General features: G+C 38.6%; 1 protein-coding gene across 17 annotated transcripts in view; it reads right to left on the reverse strand.

The window, feature by feature from the left end:
* The window catches only part of LOC110831748 (CUGBP Elav-like family member 1), a 1,322,428-nt gene that overhangs the window by 858,739 nt on the left and 441,671 nt on the right, over window positions 1–22,018 (reverse strand). Inside the window, exon 1 of one of the 17 annotated variants that reach the window (XM_087351841.1) lies at window positions 20,216–20,243. The exons of the other annotated variants lie outside the window; for them this stretch is intronic. The gene's annotated coding sequence lies outside the window, so the exon portion shown is untranslated. Of the gene's footprint in view, window positions 1–20,215; window positions 20,244–22,018 lie in introns of those variants that run through there. 17 annotated transcript variants of the gene reach the window in all.

Raw genomic sequence — 22,018 nt, forward strand, 5'->3', positions numbered from 1 at the left:
ATATATAGTCTGGACAGCCGGAATATTTTTTAGTGTCTGCACTGATTTCTGTATGTCGGCCGCTCCTCCCGCGACGCGGTCCTTGAGGATTCGGGTTGATTCAGAGATCGGACAACATTTGTGGGGCCAAACGGGCTCCACGGGAAATGCAACTTATAAAACACTGAATCAAGATTAAAAATTTATAGCTGCATAAGAATATTCTTCAGTGGACAAACGACACTCTTTTTAGCAAGTGAGTCTCTTTCATCGTTCACAATCCATCATCATGCGTCAATAATGCTGAAGGTAGTACACTAGGGGTACCGGGAGGTACAGGGATGGGGAGCTTCCCCGCAAACATTCATCATAAACAGTAATCCAATTTGTGGCTAGGGACCACGGGACATTGGATGTGGGGGAGACATATATCATTATAATGCAGAGGAGAAGAGCACTTGCAGTTTAAGTAGATTAAAGTCACAACGCAATCTTTCAAACGGACGAGCACCCAGCGCCTTTGAGAAGGGAGACATTATGTAAACACACGCTACGTAATTCCTATGTTGCAAGCAATGCATATGTTTAGGCCCAAACTTTTTAAGTCCCTTGGTCTCTTCTATCTTACTGCACAGAATTTATTTGTTCTGTGTTCATGTAAAAATAGTTTAAACAGATCAGTCTTTAAACCTTTTTGTTATGGAATCATCGGCCTGGGTTCGATTTCCGCAAGGGAAAGGTATTTTCTCATCGCTGACATGTCTATCTCAACTCACAGGCTCAGCAATGGACATCAGTGGCTTCACACACACTGCCGGCAGGTCTGTAGCGCGGGTAGCCTCAAGCTGATCGTTAACCTCTATTTGATGTAGTGGTCTAAGAACGTGTGACGTTTTACCTAAGATATTTCTGGCAACTAATTGGGAGACATGAGACTCTTTGACTCGGCACCACCAGTCTACAGAGTATACCAACGCAGTAAGGCTGAGGAATCCTTTTCCTTTTTATTACCAACTTTTCTGTATGGCCTACCATTTATTAGGGGTACTTTTACAAAAGGCTCTTTCTAAAAGATTCCTCAGACATGGACGTAATCAGAAGCGCGTCAGTGGCGGAACAGTCCTGTTCCCTGTCACTAGCCACGCGACAGACAGTGGTAACACCGGACCGCAAACAGGAGTGTTCCTACCTCGATCACTCATAGCCAGAAAGTCAAAGGAGTTTGATTGATATTCTGAAAATGTCTTTTAGTACGAAGACTTTATAGGTGAAACCGAAGAGCGTCCAGAAATGCGGGACACATCAAATGATGCTTATAAAAACGTCTAGGATGAAATCTGCTCATATAAGATTTTAGAACCTTGCAAATAATGAGAAGATAATTCATAACTGGCAAGTCAGTACGCAAAATTAAGATTTCATTCACGGGTTGTATTACAGGGAAAAATCCTAAGGTGCCGTCTGAAAGACTATTCTACATATTTAAGTATATTAATATTAATAATAACCCAAAATCAGTCATTGTCTGTATATCGGTAGAATTCTGGACAAAAGTATATGATCGAAGCCTTCGCGGCGACTAAGGTCAACAAAATTTTCTTGGGTAATCAGCCGCGTCAATTGGTTACATGAAGCGACCAACGTTTCGGAAACCTTGATAGAACCCTGATGATGGAAACGGAGATGTTTCCCGAAACGTTGGTCACCTCGTATAACCACCTGACGTGGCTGATTGCCGAAGGGAAAATGTAGGTACGCGGTGAAAATGCTTAATTTAAATCGTGTTATTTCGTAACGTAACCACAATGATCGTTTGAAACCTTATATATTAAAATGCTTTACAATGAAGTAATATCTGTTTGATTGTACATTCAATTAAGATTTGTCAAACATACAGGAAAGTAGATGCACAAACACTGGAATAAATTTAACAAAATTACAGGTCTTTTAAATTCTGAATTTTTCAGACTTCCGTGCATAAATGTTCTAAATTCCTTTCAGAGTCAATGCAATACGAACATGGTTTCTATATATCTAGGTCGTAAAGATGACATAATTTTACTGTAAACTTTGTTTCTAGGTTGTCTAGATATACAGCATTCTCTCTTGCGGTCCATAAGAGCTTTATATTTCTGGAGATTTTCCTATCCTTGTGGATCGTCATTTATATCCGTCTCTCTTCTAACACATGACCGACGTTCATACATGATTCGGCGATTCTGCATTTTAATCTCGATGTGAGAGTTTAATTATAAAAGCAGTCACAAAATTGCATGCTTCTAAGTTACAGCAAAAAGCGTACAGATCACTTTGGATCGCGTCAAGTTATATTTCCGTAATACCGCTCATAAACCCAGGTCCGGTCGGTCAGCCTGGCTGTATGAAATAGGAGCGATTAATTCGCCTACGACGAAAAATGTCTGTTGACGGTTTATAGCACAATAGCACTTACACATACCACCTACTTAAGCCTTTGACCGGGATGTTCTTTGGTTAAATCTTATGTGGTACCGCCTGATTCGACTTCTAATGGTTAAGTGAAGTGTTTTCTTCGCGGTACGGTCTGGATTCGTAAATATTATGAAGACGAGCTTCGACTTCAAAGGGTTAACCAGCTGATTTTCGTAATGGTGAGGTGTAGTGTTTTCTTCGCGGTACGGACTGAATTCATAAATAATATTCAGACGATCTTCGGCTTCAAAGAGTTAAACATTCAATAATACGTAGAATGTGTTTATGGGTTTTCTTTGGCTCTCAAAATAAACAAAAATATTTCTCTATAAGTCACAGAAACAGAGTTGAATTATAGTTTTCTGGCAGTAAAATCCGAAATTTCAAAGGTTATGTAAGACTAGACTGTTATTTCAAAGGGTAAAATAGTTTAACCATACATAGAGTTGTGTGCGATATTTCAGCAACAGAAATTTTATATCACCGTCGAGAAACAATGTTTCGTTACAAAGAAACAAGCATGAATAGGGTTAATATATAGTTGAAGGCTTAGAAATAAATGCCAGTAACACTGACGATACCCAAAACAACGTTTAGAATTTTGTGTACGTTCTGCAGCTGAACTGTTTGGCAGAAGGAATTCCAAGCGGTCTGCGCAACGGTTTCGATGCTGTTAAATATTACAATTCGCTCAGCATCTATGCGGCTTTGTCCAACAGCAAAGACTTAATCGGATTCCCTGTTGCGTGCTGTGATTCTGAACAGTGGAAAAGCGGAATGCGGACAAACTTGTGAAATGCTAACATTTCGGTATTACATTGGAGAATTGGAAAGTCTACCATGCAAAGGAACCCAGAAATATAAAAGTAATAATATATCCATACAACATATTCCTTACGAACAGATAAATTCCCACACATTTTACCGTCTTCAGTCAAATAATAAAAAGTATCTAATCTTGCATAACATTCGGAATTTAGTGTTTCATAAAAAAATCCCCTGCTGTTCTCCGAGCAATGATCTCGCACAGCCGCTTAATGTAAACCACGCGGGAGTGCTCTAGTGAGTTTACCGGGAATAGGCAGACAGCCTGCCGACCTCAGAATTCAAGCAGTCGGTATCATAATAAACTGTCTTATACTTATCCGATCGGAGAAAGTTCCGACACAAATTATACTCACATTTTATGCTCAATGAGAGTTTTTTTTTGTATTTTGTAGTTTTCGAGACGATAGATTTTAAGCTGTCATCTTACAGCTCGTGAACCACTGAACCGGTTCAAATTTCAGGCTTGTCCGCCGAGCCTGTAGCGATCGAACTATCCGTAAGTGGGAATCAAAGCTAGCACCACGAATTGATAATCCAGAGAACTGTTACGCTATACGTATATTTCATAACTAATTAAATCTACTGACTACAAAAAACTCCTTTATGCAACAAGATTTAAAACGTTGAAAACATTGAGAAAAGTCTCTTAGGTTTTTTTTTTTTCAATTTAGACTGAAGTCTGTCCATGACCATACATACTGATTACATTAAGTTTTCAATTTGCGCCATTAGCCTGCTGTGTAACATTTGATCATTGTATTGAGTACATAAGCAAAACGTACAATGTGTAAGTCGTATCTATCGATTCAGAATATTTCATGTCAGATACTGTTTAACGTACGTCGATAAAATTTGGTGTAATTGACCCAGGTTACATTTGGTTCATATCGGTTTAGCGTAACCACTATTTACCTTAATCGACTGTCTCATTGAATAACAATTGGAGCAAGACATAAATAATTAACTTCTCAAAATCGACAACTTTTACTCGAAACATTTTCCAACATGATGAATTTTTAAAGAAAGGCAAGTTAAACAGATTTATTATTCTATGCAGTGTGATATCTTCAGTACTATTAGTTTTGCGATGGCCAGTTTACATCAGTAATATACGATCAAAGCCATTGAGATATGGAAAACATTCCGTCCCAGTCTTACAATGCTTTTGTTCCTGTTATGAAGGCTGAAGTTTGGACAATGCAATCACCGAGTATAAAGGTATACCTGTAACATATATGTCCCATTTGACTAATATCAATGCTACTCCTACAATAACGAAGACATTGTAAAACAAGTGCTATCCAGCTATAAACCCGGAAAAGGTAAACACAGAACTAAAAATCAGGTAAAATACGATGTTTAAATAACGTTTTCGCAAACGAAAACGAATCCGACGAGGGTGCAGGAAGACTTCCAGTTCCCTTCGCGCCCATATACGATTAAAATAATATGCACTCGCTCGTATAAACAAAAAAAAGGCTAGAAAAGTGTAATACGAACCGGAAAACACACAAATACGTTCTTCTACAAATTTTATATTATTACTAAAAGATTACGTCACTCGCCTTACATAGATAACTTTGCTTTTCATGTGGTTTTAAAGTCTTCTTTATTCCTTTACAACTTCACAACTGAGTGGTATCTATAGCATACATACCATCTGATTCAAGAGTCAACAGCTGTACATTTGTATTATAAGTTCCGTTTAATTCTTGGTACAACGGGGGTTACCTCTTTGAACAGCATTAACCGATTGGTTTTATAACGGTAAAGTGCCTTCCGATAAAAATACGGCTGCATTATTAAGTAGTACATCCCCCCCCCCAAAGTGATATGCTGCAATAAATGTGGCATCGAAATACTGGCCAAAGCATGTGTTTTGTTTAAAACGAAGATAAATTTAGCTTAGATGGAGCATTACGTACAAAATATATTTGCAACAAAAACGTTTTCTTTACAATTTTGTATTAAACTAAGCAACAACATATATAAAGTAAGAAATATCTTTTGGAAATGTGAGAAACAAATACAAATACGCTATTTGAAGGCATATTTGAGAAATCTGACAATCAAAACATCGAACCGTGATTATCACCTACGCGGAAGTTCTGCAGAAATGTGTCTTAATACTTTCTGTGACATAACACCTTGAACGACTGTACCTGTATGTACGAGGTGCGATCGGAAAGTTTCTAGACTGCGCCTATAAAAACCCGTACACTTATCTCAGGTATTAAATTCATCCATCACCCTCGAAGTAGTTCCCCTGGGAGTGAACACAACGATCGTATGTGTTATAGACCTATAGTCTAAAATGTGGTAATTATTAACACATTTTATGTATGTATAAATATGTGCAGGTAAGCTATTGCAGTCTGTTGGGTGCGACAGGCGGACCACGGGATGAGAAGTCTCAGCTACATGCATGGAATTGTAATGCCAAAGCGAACGTGTAGAGTCAAACCACTCGTGTGTATACGTATTTTGTAATAACACTACTGCAGAATAAAGAAAGAAAACAAAATTGAGAATGATCTCGGGGGATTTCGCTAGGAAGTAGAAACTGTATAAAATTGTAATATCAGCGTACTCACTTCAAGCAAGACTACAGATGCTGCCAATTACAAGACGAAAGCTTACCTGGAAAGAAAAGAAATACGATTTACAGTAATACGAAGTAGATGCGATGTTACAATATCGTTCAAAGTACAACCCAGTAATTGTTTGTGAAGTCTAACATTAAAAATTGTGGTAACTAGGTTCTGTTAAGCGCAGTTGTAAGTTAGTATTCCGAAGTAAGAACTGAATCCACTTAACAGCTTTTCGAGTCGCGGTGCTTCCTTCTTAAGAAAGAAAAGTAAAAGGCTTCTAGTTAATTTACATTTCCATGAGAACAAAGTTCAATTGTTGGGGATCTGAAGTGCCTGAGGCTGTCAAGAGAAGAATAGGTTTTCACTGTTCTTGGTATTGAACACCAAATTCATTGTTGTTTAATTTTAACCGTCTAATCACAATAAAATATTTTATTAAATATTAAAATATTATTACTATAATTAACATTTAATATTTAAAATATTTAAAATATATTAAAATATAATTAAAATGATGCTCTTTTCTATCGAAATGTTCGATTTACAATTTCATTGAAAACCGAAACATGTCGTGAAAAAGATGATGCTCTAATTGTAAATCGAACATTTCGATAGAAAAGAGCATCATTTTAATATATTTTAATATATTTTAAATATTTTAAATATTAAATGTTAATTATAGTAATAATATTATAATATTTAATAAAATATTTTATTGTGATTAGACGGTTAAAATTAAACAATTATAATCATCACAATATGACGCAACATTATCATCTCACCAAATTCATTCTAAATAGACGAAACCGCATTCATAAGCAACATATACAGATGTCCTATTCTTAAAAACAAGATTCATCACAGTCGTTACAATACTACCAATGTATCGGACTAAAAACCTGTCCTGATCAATCCAGTACACAGATAACAATATCCCCTCATCTACACCGATGTCTCACAAACTGTCTCTAACTTCCGTGTCTCTAACAAAAATGATATATGCAGATTTTGTATGTTTATGTTCTACACGAGCCACCAATTTTATCCTACCTTGAATTTCTTTTGGTACCATCGTTGTCGGAGCCGATCCCTAGTGACATTATGAACAAGTTCCCCTCTGATAGGAACCTGTTCTTATGTTTACTCGGCAAATGATCCAAAAGTGGTTTGCCGTTGCCTTCTTCTGTGTGTAAATGATGATGAAAATGGAGTAATTGTTGAGATACCACGGAGAAACCGGGGAAGCCCCAGAAGAAAACTCCGTGATACCTGGACCACGGCCTTGCCCAACACAAGTTGTAAATACGGGCACCACCGGGAATCGAACCCGGGACCTCAGGATTACAAGCCCAGCGTTCTGGCCCTACCTTGATACGACCGCCTTAATATAACATTTGGTGACGAGTATAAATTATGAAGCCACATGCCAAATTTTCTCCATCCTATTACTTCCTCTGCGACAGAATTTTTCAGGAATCACAAAGAATCACTACGTTGATGTTTGTTAAAATGTCTGCTTTTGTTTTCCTACTGTACAAACATGTGGACTCGTCCAGCCATTTCTCTTCTCCAGGATCAATTCCTAGTGTTTCAATTTCCTACGCATTCCCCATTCCCCATACCTACCAACTCAATATACTACTGGTAGATGCAGCCGATCAGCCTCCCTCTCTCGCTCTCTCTCTCTCTCTCTCTCTCTCTCTCTCCCTTTGCTTTTCAGCTCAATATTGTCCACTCTTGTGTATACACTCTGCTCCAACCATCCACAATACCACAGAACTTTATGTATTGTTTTAAACGACACTTCTATGCAGCCAAGTTAATTAAGCTCAAGTCAGTGCAGTGGGTTGAAAAAAAGAGGATAAAGCTTTATAACATTTCTAAACAGATGGTATACTAAGCAGAATATTTGTATTTAAACGGGTTTTTCTCAGGTTGGTGGTGTTTTTAAAGAAAATGGTTTAAAGTAATAATCCCTGTATAGACTGAGAATCATACAAGACACACAAATAAAAATACAGATTTATTAATTGTTAAAACAGGTAGGCTACAGGTACCATAATACCTCAGAGCAGTGGTATTCAACCTGGGGTACGCGAAGATATCTTAGGAGTACGTGAAATTTAAAAAAAATATATTATTTTATGATAAACACTGAATAATCAGTAATATAATTTATTTAATTTATTTTATATGTAGATTATATATACTATGTATAACTTGAATGATACACTAACAACTTTGGGGGTACAAAGTTGAAGAGAAATTATATCTGGGGGTACGCAAACAAAAAAGGTTGAATGCCACTGAAATAGAAGCTTATATGGCTTTTTCATATAGATTCATTATGTTTGGAAGGAAATTGCCGAACAGTGTGTTTATATTTAATAGTAATCAGGATTTGAGGTTTTAACAGCGGTGAGTCCGAAGACTGTCTTCTGGATTGTAGGGCCATGTAGTCTGGTAGAACTTTACCAACGTTTCAGAGGTCCTTGCTGCCTCCATCATCAGGGCGATGCGGAAACCTCGCGAGCTACTTACTCATCGCCATGCCACAACGTATTGATTAAATCCGAACAATAAAAACACCAGATGAAGAAAACGAACTGTAAGGTTCCACACTGAAGTTTCTGTTCCAATATTACTGCATCTCTCGTAAGGTAAATCTGAGGTCAATCTTTCGCTTTGGCTAAGGAACACTTCGTCAAGGCGTACAGATTAATGTCGGCGTTACGGCTTATTATTCCGCTAGATGGAGGTGTGTTCAGCTTCAAGCTATAGCTGTTTTACTCCCGGGGAATAGCCTTCGATGTCGACTGGATAATAAATAGACTATATCCGCCAAATAAGGAACATGAACAAAGCGGAATTAGTCGTTCGTCGGAAATTTTCTCCAGTCTAAGGAATATGAAGGGAAAGCTAATATGAAATTATCTTCAGTAAATGAAAACTGTATAACGACAAACGTGGAGGAAGAAACAATAATTTGACGGAAGAAAAGATGGAGTAGTCTACCAGACCACACGGCGTAACAATCCACAAGACAGCCATCTTCATATCATCCACATCTAGAACAAAGTCTTATCCCATTTTCGTTTAGTGATTTTGTGCTGTCATATAAACTCACTAGGCAAATAAACTACAACTCAAAACCTGTTTCTTACCCCCTATGATATCATAAGTTATAATGCATTACGTACTGTATTCGGTGTTTATAATACCATCACGTGTGACGTCACATCTTTTCGCTTTAATAACTTTAATGTAATGACAATTGAAAGTAATTAAGTGTTTTATATTTGTAGTGCACGGACTGAATGAGGTATCTGGTAGTGTACCAGATAGGAAGTAAAAGTTCGAGGTTTCCGTGTACTTTACTTATGAAGAATATTAAAGATTCATGTTAACATACCAGCACATGCAGTTACGAGCACCAATACATGTGATAACACTGGAGAGGTGTAATCGATATCGAAAGACAGACGTACGTTCTTTAAAAATTCTAAATTATTAATAAATTATTACGTCATTCAGCTTACTTAGACAACTCTATTCGATTCACGAAGTCCTGAAGTCCTTTTCAAATACCATAAATAAATACCGATACGTCATAAGGCGCTTTAGCTCTGGTGGCGTTTTAAATTGCAAGTTCTTTATTTGTGATTGTAATGACAAATTAGACAATTATACTAACAAAAGCGGGTTAAAGTGGCCGCCAAATGTCTAAACAGATCAAGTAACCTCCGAAAAGGAGGCACATATGTTCCATAAAAATGCAAAAAATGGTATAAAGAGAAGAGAGACGATAGTAAAAGCCATAGTCCCACACTACTACATAGTCAGTGAGCACGAACTTTCAGTTATTTACTTTCTTCTGTATACTTTCCTTCTTTTATATCTTTGTTTGGTTTGTAATTGAATGCATTGTACGTCTGGTAATAAATCAAGCAAAATGGGATAATGGAACATGTAGCAGGCATCTTCCAGCTGAGATAAATTCTAGAAAACGCAGAAAGGAAAATCTGTGATAATCATAGTTATATCAACCGGTATATAAAAATATGGATATTAATTTGGTCGCTTCGATTTCACAGCTATTTTCCTAAAGCTCAGTCATTCTTGAGAGCTGATATTCGTCCAGTTAATCAAATTCCCAGCATTTTATAAAATCTAGAGATTCACTACTGTAATAACAAGAGTGCGCCACTTGACTCCATCCTGATAGTAAAATTGGGTCCAGTCCACACAATCACACCTTATTTCATGTATATTTAGGTCTCTACTACTTCTATTTGTACTAGAAAGCAAGGTTTGGGAGTCTTATTTACCGTCCTGTGAGGATGATTCCCTTCTCACATAAATGAGCGTATTTAATATTTACGTCGTTATGCAAGCACATCTCTCCTTTTCATTTTCAATTATCAAGCGGTTTATTGCAGACTCTTAATCATTCGGGTAGCAGAGAAATGTAAACACTTGGGATGGAGATCTCATCGCACGGCGGGGTTCTATTGTTCGAGTTGAGCCCCGAGTGTTACGTGCTATCTAACACACGCAGGGCAGTCAGTCACAGGCAATGCGTGTACAGCGTGAAGTCCAGAAGACAAAGTAAGAAAGGCAGAAACAAAGAGTGCAAGAAAGATAACACAAAGAATGGAAAAAGGAAACAGAATGGTGAATCGAAGGAAAGGGACAAGCAATGAAAGTTGAAAATAAAAATAAAAAAACTAGCAAATGAAGCCTAGAAACGTAGAAAGTAAAAATGAAAGAAGAAAAATAATTAAAGGAAGAAAGGAAAGACAGGGGAATAAAGATTTTATGAACGAAATAAGAAAAATGTAAGGAAATAAAAAAACTATAAAAAATGAAATAAAATCCCTGAAAATATAATGAACTCTGTGTTACACTTGCCTTTAAATCTGGTACTTACTCAGCTGGCAAAAACATTTTTGCTCTGAAGAATTCAGAATTCCTTCGTAGTTTAATAAAACGCTGTCAGTTGACTTTGTCCTAGCTTGACGCTATTCACACATCTGCACTCCCACTTTAATATAACCATCTTTTAATTCGTCGTGACGCCGTGTAGACTAGTATGCAGATACTAACGTTTCTGTAGCCCTGGGTATCTATATCCTAAAAGTTAGTATCCACGCACAAGTTCACACGGCGTAAGAACCCAGAAGAACGTCATCTTCCTCTGGGAGAACTTCAACTCTCGCATTTTAATCTACGCTGCATCTCCCAGGCGGTATCTTATTTGGAGTTCTTACAATAAAATATTGTTTTTTTTCCACTACTCTCAACTCGATGTTTGACTAACATTCCGAATATCGTGTACGAGATGTCTCTCTTCACAAGCAGTCTCTTAACAAACGTAATCCATAAAGAATCATAAACCAGAATCACCGAAGTTGCTGACAAAACTCAGTCACACGAAGAGTATGATTACCACACAAAAATTTCTCCCACGCTAGATCGGCAAGAAGCATGACGGTATATTGGCAGCACTGCAGATTTCTGTCTCGGGCAGGGCTAGGTTCTAATGGCAACCCGGTTGCCGACAATTACCAACCATTTCCGCAATCTCTTCAGAGGAATGTTTAGACATACCCTCAAACATTTCATGACCGCCTCCTTCAAAAACGTTACATACTGACTATTCATGACCACGTTTCCACCTAACTCGATAATTAAAATATAAGACTTTAGATTAAACAGTGTCATTAAACACCTAAGAATAATTTTACATCTGTTCCCGTGCTTCACGTTATGTTTGTTCCAGTAAATCTAGACCCACCTCCAAAATCTGTCTTCGGCCTCTGGAAACAGTCCACATCCGGCATTAGAATCTGCTCTCACGTTTTGCTACGTTACATGACGTTTCGCTTGTTACAATTATCTTTTGATAAGCCAAATCATTTTCTCGTTCTCAGTTATGCTGAGCTACGTTCCTCTACGTTTCGTCCTTCACTTGTCATCTCGTGACCTCTTCCCTTGTAGGAGATTCAGAACAGATCCAGAGTTGCTATTTGTTTCCTTTCATCCTCTTCTCTCTCTCTCTGTTTCCCTTTTAGAACTTCCGTCCCCCATTCCCATCAACGGTCTTGTTATCGGCCATTCCCTGTCTTCCATAGGGAATTTAACGGTGACAGGCTGTCCGTGGGAAACGTAAGCAGGGACACAGGGTCAGAGAAGATCAAGGACCAAATTTGTTAAACAGATCTGCTGCGACCTCCCTGTTTCCGATCTTAAAGGAACGCCGTGGTCTATGACGGACGGCTGCATATAATTCCTGCAGAAAAGCTTCAACATTTCACCGAGTGGCATTTGCACCTGACATTAAACTACATCTTAAAACTGTTTCAAATAACGACGAGGTGGGTTTTAGTACAAAGGGAGTCGGAATTTCAATTACAGTTTCCCTACAACAATAGTTCAGCAAAACCTATCTCAGGTAATGCTTAGATTTAATTGGTAACAACATTTAAATGTGGCATTATCGTAATCAACATTAGCATCACGATTTCGACCCCAGAGACCAATTTATTTAAGTTTGCACTCTGATATATCCTAATTTCATCTGTCTCCCAGTATTTTACGCAAAATATTGTACAAAAGATAATTAGTCACTTACGTTTAAGTCACATTCACATTCTTAATTAGTCAACACGGTAGTTCATTATTTGATCAATAAGTAATTTAATGTGGAAGTTAAGATTCGTGAGAAAATTACCAGAAGACTAAACTTTGGAAAACTCTATTGTTTAATTAAAAACGTATTACATCTCGTCGCCCTGATGACGGAGGCAGTATGACCTCTGAAACGTTGGTTAACATCGACCAGACTACACAGCGCAACAACCCAGAAGACAGAAATCTTCATACTCATCGCCCTGATGATGGAGGCAGTATGACCTCAGAAACGTTGGTAAACATCTACCAGACTACACAGCGCAACAACCCAGAAGACAGAAATCTTCATACTCATCGCCCTGATGATGGAGGCAGTATGACCTCTGAAACGTTGGTTAACATCGACCAGACTACACAGCGCAACAACCCAGAAGACAGAAATCTTCATACTCATCGCCCTGATGACGGAGGCAGTATGACCTCTGAAACGTTGGTTAACATCGACCAGACTACACAGCGCAACAACCCAGAAGACAGAAATCTTCATACTCATCGCCCTGATGATGGAGGCAGTATGACCTCAGAAACGTTGGTAAACATCTACCAGACGCAACAACCCAGAAGACAGAAATCTTCATACTCATCGCCCTGATGACGGAGGCAGTATGACCTCTGAAACGTTGGTTAACATCGACCAGACTACACAGCGCAACAACCCAGAAGACAGAAATCTTCATACTCATCGCCCTGATGACGGAGGCAGTATGACCTCTGAAACGTTGGTTAACATCGACCAGACTACACAGCGCAACAACCCAGAAGACAGAAATCTTCATACTCATCGCCCTGATGATGGAGGCAGTATGACCTCAGAAACGTTGGTAAACATCTACCAGACGCAACAACCCAGAAGACAGAAATCTTCATACTCATCGCCCTGATGACGGAGGCAGTATGACCTCTGAAACGTTGGTTAACATCGACCAGACTACACAGCGCAACAACCCAGAAGACAGAAATCTTCATACTAATCGCCCTGATGACGGAGGCAGTATGACCTCTGAAACGTTGGTTAACATCGACCAGACTACACAGCGCAACAACCCAGAAGACAGAAATCTTCATACTCATCGCCCTGATGACGGAGGCAGTATGACCTCTGAAACGTTGGTTAACATCGACCAGACTACACAGCGCAACAACCCAGAAGACAGAAATCTTCATACTCATCGCCCTGATGATGGAGGCAGTATGACCTCTGAAACGTTTGTAAACATCTACCAGACGCAACAACCCAGAAGACAGAAATTGTCATACTCATCGCCCTGATGACGGAGGCAGTATGACCTCTGAAACGTTGGTAAACATCGACCAGACTACACAGCGCAACAACCCAGAAGACGGATATCTTCTTACTACATCTCATTTTAAAAAAATTGAGAAACAATTTTAGAGCACGAAAGTATTGCTACTGCATGAACGTCAGTCTTCTTATTTCATGGGAATAAACATAAATTACAAGTTGTGGAAATACAGTGTTCAGGAAGCAGTGTAACTATACCTCAGTAATCGAGCGGTTTAGTACAGTACATTACGAAAAACTCCGCTCACGTGGTACTGGAATCAAGAAGCTATAGCTGACTGGAAATGCGAACAGGATTGGAAATATAGTCAGGCACATAAGTAATCAGGTAAATTATATTTTGGCTGTAGAATCAAGATAAAATTTAAAATCAAAGGATTTCAGAATTGTAGCAGCAATTAAGAATGTTTTCCTGTTTCACATGCTGCATGTGAACGACGAAATGTCGTACCAATTTTAAGACAAGCGGTGACGCAAAGGGCTACTGTAATTATTTAAATGTTCATCTTAAGTTTGAACACATTTCGAAGTTCCCAACAGGACAATCTGGCATGACTAACATTTTCTTCAAGTAAATTACAATAAAAACGCATGAGAAACTTTTTGAGAAGCTCGAAGTCTCTCAGTTCGTCAATGAATTTCCTGGTTCTTGTAGAACTGAAACGTCCATTGCCGTGTTCATAACACCCTTCTTATGTAGGTTCCACTTTCATGCCATCGTCTCATCTACACCAGGTGAGGACTGAAACTTTGTAGGAGTACGTTCTCATTTCCACAGACACTCCATACCGCCTACCTCATCCTCCATCCAATCACTCTAATAACGTTATAAGAAGAGGAGCTTCTCGTTATGTCTCCGTCCTTCAGATATTTCCATTATCTCATGCTCTGTTGGATTTAAATGTCCTCCTCAACAATTTGTTGCTTACGTCATAAGATATAATCTGCTAAATTTCGTAACACTTTTGGTTGTCTTGTTAAGGCGAGGGCTGTGTTACACTCCCGCCCAATACTTGTCGGTCAGTCACAATTTCTTGTTCAACATATTCGTATCTACACGAGGTCGCCTTCACCGTAACCACCACGTGCCAACTAAAACATGTACCATCTATTTCAACATTCAATAATTCTGTATTTAGCACGCAGAGTAGATGGGTTTCAGAACACACAGCGATTATTTCTTTAAACGGCTTAACCTCTTGATTTTTGTAATGGAGACACGTTGTGTTTTCTTACACGTACATGCTTCGAATTATTTTGCTTGGTACAAACAATTATAGATCAGAAGATTGTCTTTATTCTGTAGAAAATGCGGAATAACGAGCTTTCTTCAGACGTAAATGCAGTTTAACAAAAATAGCAACAAAGTTACAAACATATGAAAAATAAAAATTAAGTATAACTAACTAACTAACTAACTAGATGGCTTACCGAACCCGAAGGTTCATCACCGAATTAACCAAAGCCCTCCACCGGACCCTGTCCTAGGCCAACAAAATCCAGTCTCCTTCAACTCCTATCTGCCATAGATACCGCCTGAGATTATCCTCCCATCTATATCTAGGTCTCCCCAGCGGTTTCTTCCCCTCAGGCTTCCCAACCAATACCCGGTGCACACCTCTTGTCCCATCCATGCGCTCTACATGCCCAGCCCATCTTATTCTTCTCAACTTAATCACCCTGACAATACTGGGGGAGCAGTACAGATTTTTAAACTCATCATTGTGCAGTTTTCTCCATCGTCTTCCCTCCTAGGCCGAAATATCCTCCTCAACACCCTGTTCTCAAACACCTGAAATCCGTGTTCCTCCCTCTGAGTGAGAGACCATGTTTTGCACCCATACAAACAACAGGCAATATTATTGTTTTGTATACTTTAATTTTCAGGTTCTTAGAAATCAGACGGAAGACAAAATATTTTGAACTGAGAAGTAGCAAGCATTTCCGGAATTTCGTTATGAGTGTCATTTTGATTTGTTATTGTTGTTCCCAGAATTTTGAACTTTGTAACACTTTCAAAGGACTTATTAGCTATCCTAAGATAATTCTGCCCGCCTGTCTGCTGACGAAGAGATACTAACATGTACTTAGTTTTTTCTTAATTTACTTACTTATTATTAAATTTAGTTACTTATTATTAAATTTACTTACTTATTATTAAAGAAATTATAATACAGTGAATCAGTGTACACAGACCACATGAAATTTCGTTTCTCATAACTTCTAAGTCATGATTTGTAGTGCTATTAAGTTAATATTATACTCCACTTCACCTAATGTAGTCGAAAGAGTCGTTAAATAATACACAAATCAATAATATTCATTGATCGATCAGTCTCGTAACTGTGCTGTACGAACAGGCCTTTTCTGTACGGAGCTTAACCTTTGGCCAAGGACTTAGCTGTATTATATTTAATTACAGAAATTAAGTTTTTAAATTAACTATGAAGCTTCTAATTGAGTTTGTTTTCGAACCCACTGTCACTTAATTGCGATTAACTGCTATGAAGAAACAAGCAGTACGTACTGTACCAGAAGTGAATCGATTTGAATGGGGCACAGCTACTGTACAACGGCATAAGAGAGTAGATTAATTCTGCGGAGCACTCCAGGGCTTCGGGGCATCCCTTCTGGTAGCCAATTAGTCAGAACGATGGAATTGTATAGTCCGGGATTACAGCTTATTGGTGACGGCTCGCGGTGAATTGACTGGACATTGTGATTGGAGTTCGGTGTAAAAAAAGCAAATGATTGTGCCCCGTTCCAATGTGAGAACTCTTAGCTTCCGTCCCGCATAACTTACTTGTTACAAAAAACATAAACTGTTACCACATAGCCAATTAAACAAATGTTTAACTATCCTCTTATCAGCTATTAAATTAAACTAACTAACGAACCACCAAATATCTAACATAACGATGTATCTAACTGAACAAGTAACACATTATTCAACCAATATACTATATATAGTATAGTATAGTTTGTCCCACTATACGCCATGTAGGCGTTTGGGGTGAGTGGAGGTATAGCTCCTCTCTTCCTTAACCTCGGCACTAGATGGGGGTGAGTGGTCAGCATCACGCCCCGGCCGGCTTTACCCCCGGGAAAGGACCCCGGTACCCATTGTAGAGGAGGCTGGGTGGGCCCCAGAGCCGGTCTGGACGCAGAGGCTAGACGAAAAATCCTCTGCCCCCCTCGGGGATCGTCCAGCCCGTAGCTAGTCACTATACTGACTGAGCAATCCCGGCTCACCAATATACTATATAAGTAAGTAATTAATAAAATAAACTTTGCACTACTATTTAAAAAATAACTAATTAACTAGTTAACAAACAGCCTTACTATCAAAGTAACTTGAATATCTACTGAAATAAGCATATAGCTAAATAATCGCTATAAATTGTTACCTAAATACCAAAAGCGCTAACTAAACAACTACTAAGTCATTTAGCAGGTCAAGTAATCACGTTAAAGGAAAACAATGTAATAACCATTCTAACACTTTAAACCCAGGAACGTGTTTGGCTAAAAAAAATACATATAATTTTTTCAATAGTTACAATTATTAGCTTACTGTTATCAGCCTACACTTATGGAAACATATAGAACTTATATCGAGGCTTTACAGAATAAATTAGTTTATCGCATGCTGAAGTGCTATGTGAAATGTTCGCCAGCAAAGGTTTACAAAAACACAAAGTATAAAAATTAGACGCCAACAGCTAGCGAAGAAACTGCCTGCAAGGATCTTTTCCCTTTTTTCACAAGTCAAAATCAAAGCCACTTAAAGCTATTGCACACTAAAGTCAGTACATCAAAACCAAGGTGTATCTGAAACAGAATTCAAACCTATTTATCTCGGTGCTTTCTGGATCCGCCTAGTAGGTCCGTGCAACTTCATATTTCGGCCGAGCTGCGTACTGTCTAAAATGAGGATTTATTTGGTTTTCCTCAGTATGGTATCTCCAGACTATTATCGACTCCTTTCAAATACTCTGTATTCATTCATTACCAACCTTTCATTCATTGCAAATAAAACATCGTCACTAAATAAAGACTCGATCCAAAATTCAATATAATGTGACCAGAAGTTTCTCAGAAAATTTAAGGTTTATATAGGAAAACCAAAACCGTATACTTTGTTCAACGCTTTAAATAAAACATTTCAAAAGCTAGCCACATGAACGATGAGTAGGTAAGGATTTAGAAGGTGACGTTCGTGAGATATTTCCATGTAGCGTCCAAATATTCGTCTGAAGAAACGGACGTATACCCACGAACATTAAAACAATGAAATAGCCCGTTGACCAGAACCGAACAGGCAACTTTTTAACACATAAATCCGGAGAAATATCGCTAAACTAACCTGCTCAGAAGCTGCTGACTACTTTATGTGTAGGCTAAATCTGTGTGTATCGTGTAGTTATTTTACTTTTTTCTTTTTTTCTTTTCGTGTGAAATACAAAAGGCTTTGAAAACTGACAAATCTGTCTAACGTGTGAGGTCTAAGCTCTGTGTGAAAGCGACCATACTTGCTAATTCTATTAGGACGGGCATTCGTTTGTAATATGATGTGTTAGGGGCGACTATTACGGCTAGAGACGTGACATTGGAACCCTGCCTTTATTCTTTCCGTGCCCCACTACTCTTGTCCTATACATCATCACGAAAAAGGATCTACGTTCGCCCTCTCAATTCATTATCACAAAACACTCTACACGAGTCTACATTCTCATACCATGCGCACTATATTAAAAACAAGGTTTTTATTTTTGGGATGTGGCGAGGAATAAAAGTAATTCGAAATCATGAACCCAAAGCATATCAGACAGAAAACATGAAGGCCCAATTAAAAGTAACATGTAGCTTACAAATTTCCGTTCCCAAAGGCCTGACTCAATGTCTGTACGGAGCTTACATGTATACAATACCACACATACACACACGTTATGTTGTGTAATTCGATCGCAGGGCCTCCTTGTCCACGGGGGGACATTTCAAATGAGGTTACACCAACAAACTAAATGTCACAAACCACACCCCTCTCACTGCATGGACACCTTATGAAAAATCGGTTTTAAATACGTCTGCGCTCTGCATAAATGAGCAGGAGACGGAAAGCAAGTTAATAAAACCTCTAGCGACCGCTTGGGACACTTCAGAACTCATAAGTACACAATCTTATAGTATCAGGCCTTCGAGGATGTTACAATACTTTCTGCAATCCGCACCACAGTAAACCAACTGGTAGCCCGCGAGCAGCACCCGGACCGAGACCACTTCTGTCTAGACACGCAAAATTATTTGTTAATTCGTTCACCGGTCACTGCTGGTCACAGTGGCCGCGTGGTCTGAGGCGTGGGTCTTGTGCCGCTTGGTCACCGGGACAGTAGGTTCGAATCCCACTCAAGCCATGGACGTTTGTCCGCGTTTTTCTGTATTGTGCTGTCCTACTGTAAGTTTCTCAGTCAGGATAGTGACTGAGTACGGACTCGATCCTCCGCGTCCAGACCGGCTCTGGGGCCCACCCAGCCTCCTGTCCAATGGGTACTGGGGCCCTTTCCCGGGATAAAGCTGTGCCGAGGCATGGCACTGACCACTAACCCCTATCTAGTGTCGAGGATCTATATCATCTCTCCCCTAAGCGACTGAATGGAGTTTAGCCGGACAGCTTTATTTCTGTTTCACGTTTTATTAACAATAAAAAGGATTTTACATAAAATTTAACATTCTATACACTAACTACGTTTTAAAAAAATAGAATTCAAACAGATAGTAATAATGTTCTGTAGTCGATTTAGCAGCAAATTATTTATGTTTCTACATTAATTAATATGTAATTTTCATACCTATTCCTCTCTTTTTAAGCCTTCTAACTTTTACAGCAGCTTTTTAAAAATTAATTTTCAATTTTCGTTTGAACCAGATAGACTACGAATAATCGGAGGTCTACGGTATATTACTTCCCAATAACTGGCCTCCGTTCGACACGAGGTTTGTAGCAAAACTGGTGGAAATACGTTTTAAATTTCTTTGTAGCATTTCAAAGTACGTTATTGGTAATTTACAAGATTATGAGCAAATCTATATATTATCATTTGCCTCTTGCCAGCTCCTTATCGTAAATCATTCAGAACGTCTATATGATATTATAGTTAATATTATCTTATAACATGTTTCGGTCAATTTAAAGTGCCGTTTAATTAATTCTCAAGAATGTTTGCCCCTTGCCAAGATATTGAAACACTTCTGAATAATTTTTAAGATATATAATTTATTAGGTCTTCACAAACACGTTTTTGGTAATTAAAAATATTATTTTAGTAAGCATGAAATATTTAGCATTCAGCAATAGTTGTTAACCACTTACATTAATCTTGTTTCCTTGTATCATTAAGTTTGTGCACTTTACGTTTATCAAAATTCATAACACAATTTTTCGGTATCCATTAGCGGTTTCTCGATTTGGCAGAGCGCAAGTCGCACTTCATAAAAATAACTGAGTACTCGAATATGAAACTACGATCAAACTGGCCGATGCTGTGTATTTTTCAAATGTAATACTATCGTACGCTAACGCGGTTTGCTTCAGAGTAAAATGTGTGTGTAATCTCATTATAAGTTAGCATGCGGACAAAATCGAGTAGGCAGTACGCCCTGTCGCACGGGTGCACATGGCAAGCTGCGACCTCTGTCCACGAACGTGACTACGAACACACAATCCGAAATACGTGATTCTTAGAGGCGCTTTCTACACTGATCGCTAACAGTACAGCTAAAATATAAGAATATTTATAGGGCTAACCATACACATGAATCCCACACTAGGTGTACACAATGGTCTGTGAAAATCGAAGGTAGAATCTGCTAGTACGAAAAAGATTAATTTGGTTGCAGGTGTCTGCGTTGTTTCGCGCCGTAGTCTGGTAAACGTCTGCCGACGTTTCAAGGGCGCTTGCCATCTCCATCATCAGAGAAATAAAATCACCCTAACGATGGAGGCTGCAATGACCTCTGAAACGTCATTGAATTTCCACCAGGCGAGACGGCGCAACGACCTAGTAGACGCTCATATTTGTGCCGCTGTGAGAACCTCAGATCTCACATCTTCGTCGTTTATTTAACGATGCTATTTCGAATGGCAAGACGAATTCGAAGTGGTCGAGGCTGTTTTAAAATCAGTGCTCCAATAATGGGCTATAGTGACTGAAAGAACATCATGGGGCCTTCCGAATATAAAGCAGGATCATTTTCCACGTATGACGTACGTTCAGACCTGCCACTACAGGTTGCACACAGTGTACATACAGAATCAAGTTGGGTTATTTTTAAATACGTCTGAACTAAAACTATAATAAAGCTTGTTTCATTCATCAGAAATATTTTCAGCTCATAAGAGTCAGAAATAAGTTGTTCCTTTCTCCTCATTTTCTTCAGAATATTCCATTACGTAAGACTAAAGGGTTCGGTGGAGAATAAAATGTAACAGCTGTCAGTGTACGTTGAAGACTTCAATTCCTTGTGTGGAAAAATATGTACACTAAGGAGTAAACACGTCATAAACAGACATAAGGACGGTGGAGACAGATTTTCCAACCTTTGTAAAGACGAGAGGTTGGGCTCCTTGGACGTAGCATTAGCCATAAAAATATTCACCTCGCCACTTGGTTTTCAAATAGTCCTACCTTCAACTCGCTGTTGTACAGGACACGCAAAACTTTCGTAGTTAATGAGACGTACATTCCCTTAAATCTGATCGGTAGCAGACGTCCCCCATACACAGAGGTATCTTGATCGGTGGGCAAAGCTGACTGTGACAGTTACGTAGTTATGAATATTCAAATATGAATATTAACAAAAGTGGCTAGTGACAAAAATGTTCATTATCCGTCTATTATTAAATCTACACTTACTTTTTAAATACGCAATTTGTTACACTGCAAAAGCGATTATTACTGAGCTATGAATATTCAAAGACAAATATCTACGCAGGCGCGGCATTCAGACATTTCTGGTGCTAGTGCGACGGTAATAAACAGTAATGAAATGCAAGAAACAGCTCTGCTGGGGTAACTTGTATCTCATGACGCACGCTACCTTTGAAGAGTACTGCAAACAATGGATTTTAAAATTTCGGACATGAATATGCAGATATCCATTTCATTTACGGATA

This window comes from Zootermopsis nevadensis, unplaced genomic scaffold, assembly GCF_977971745.1.
Source record: "Zootermopsis nevadensis isolate Lab colony 2312 unplaced genomic scaffold, Znev_1.0 Znev_ptg000020l, whole genome shotgun sequence".
NCBI classification, from domain to species: Eukaryota; Metazoa; Arthropoda; class Insecta; order Blattodea; family Termopsidae; genus Zootermopsis; species Zootermopsis nevadensis.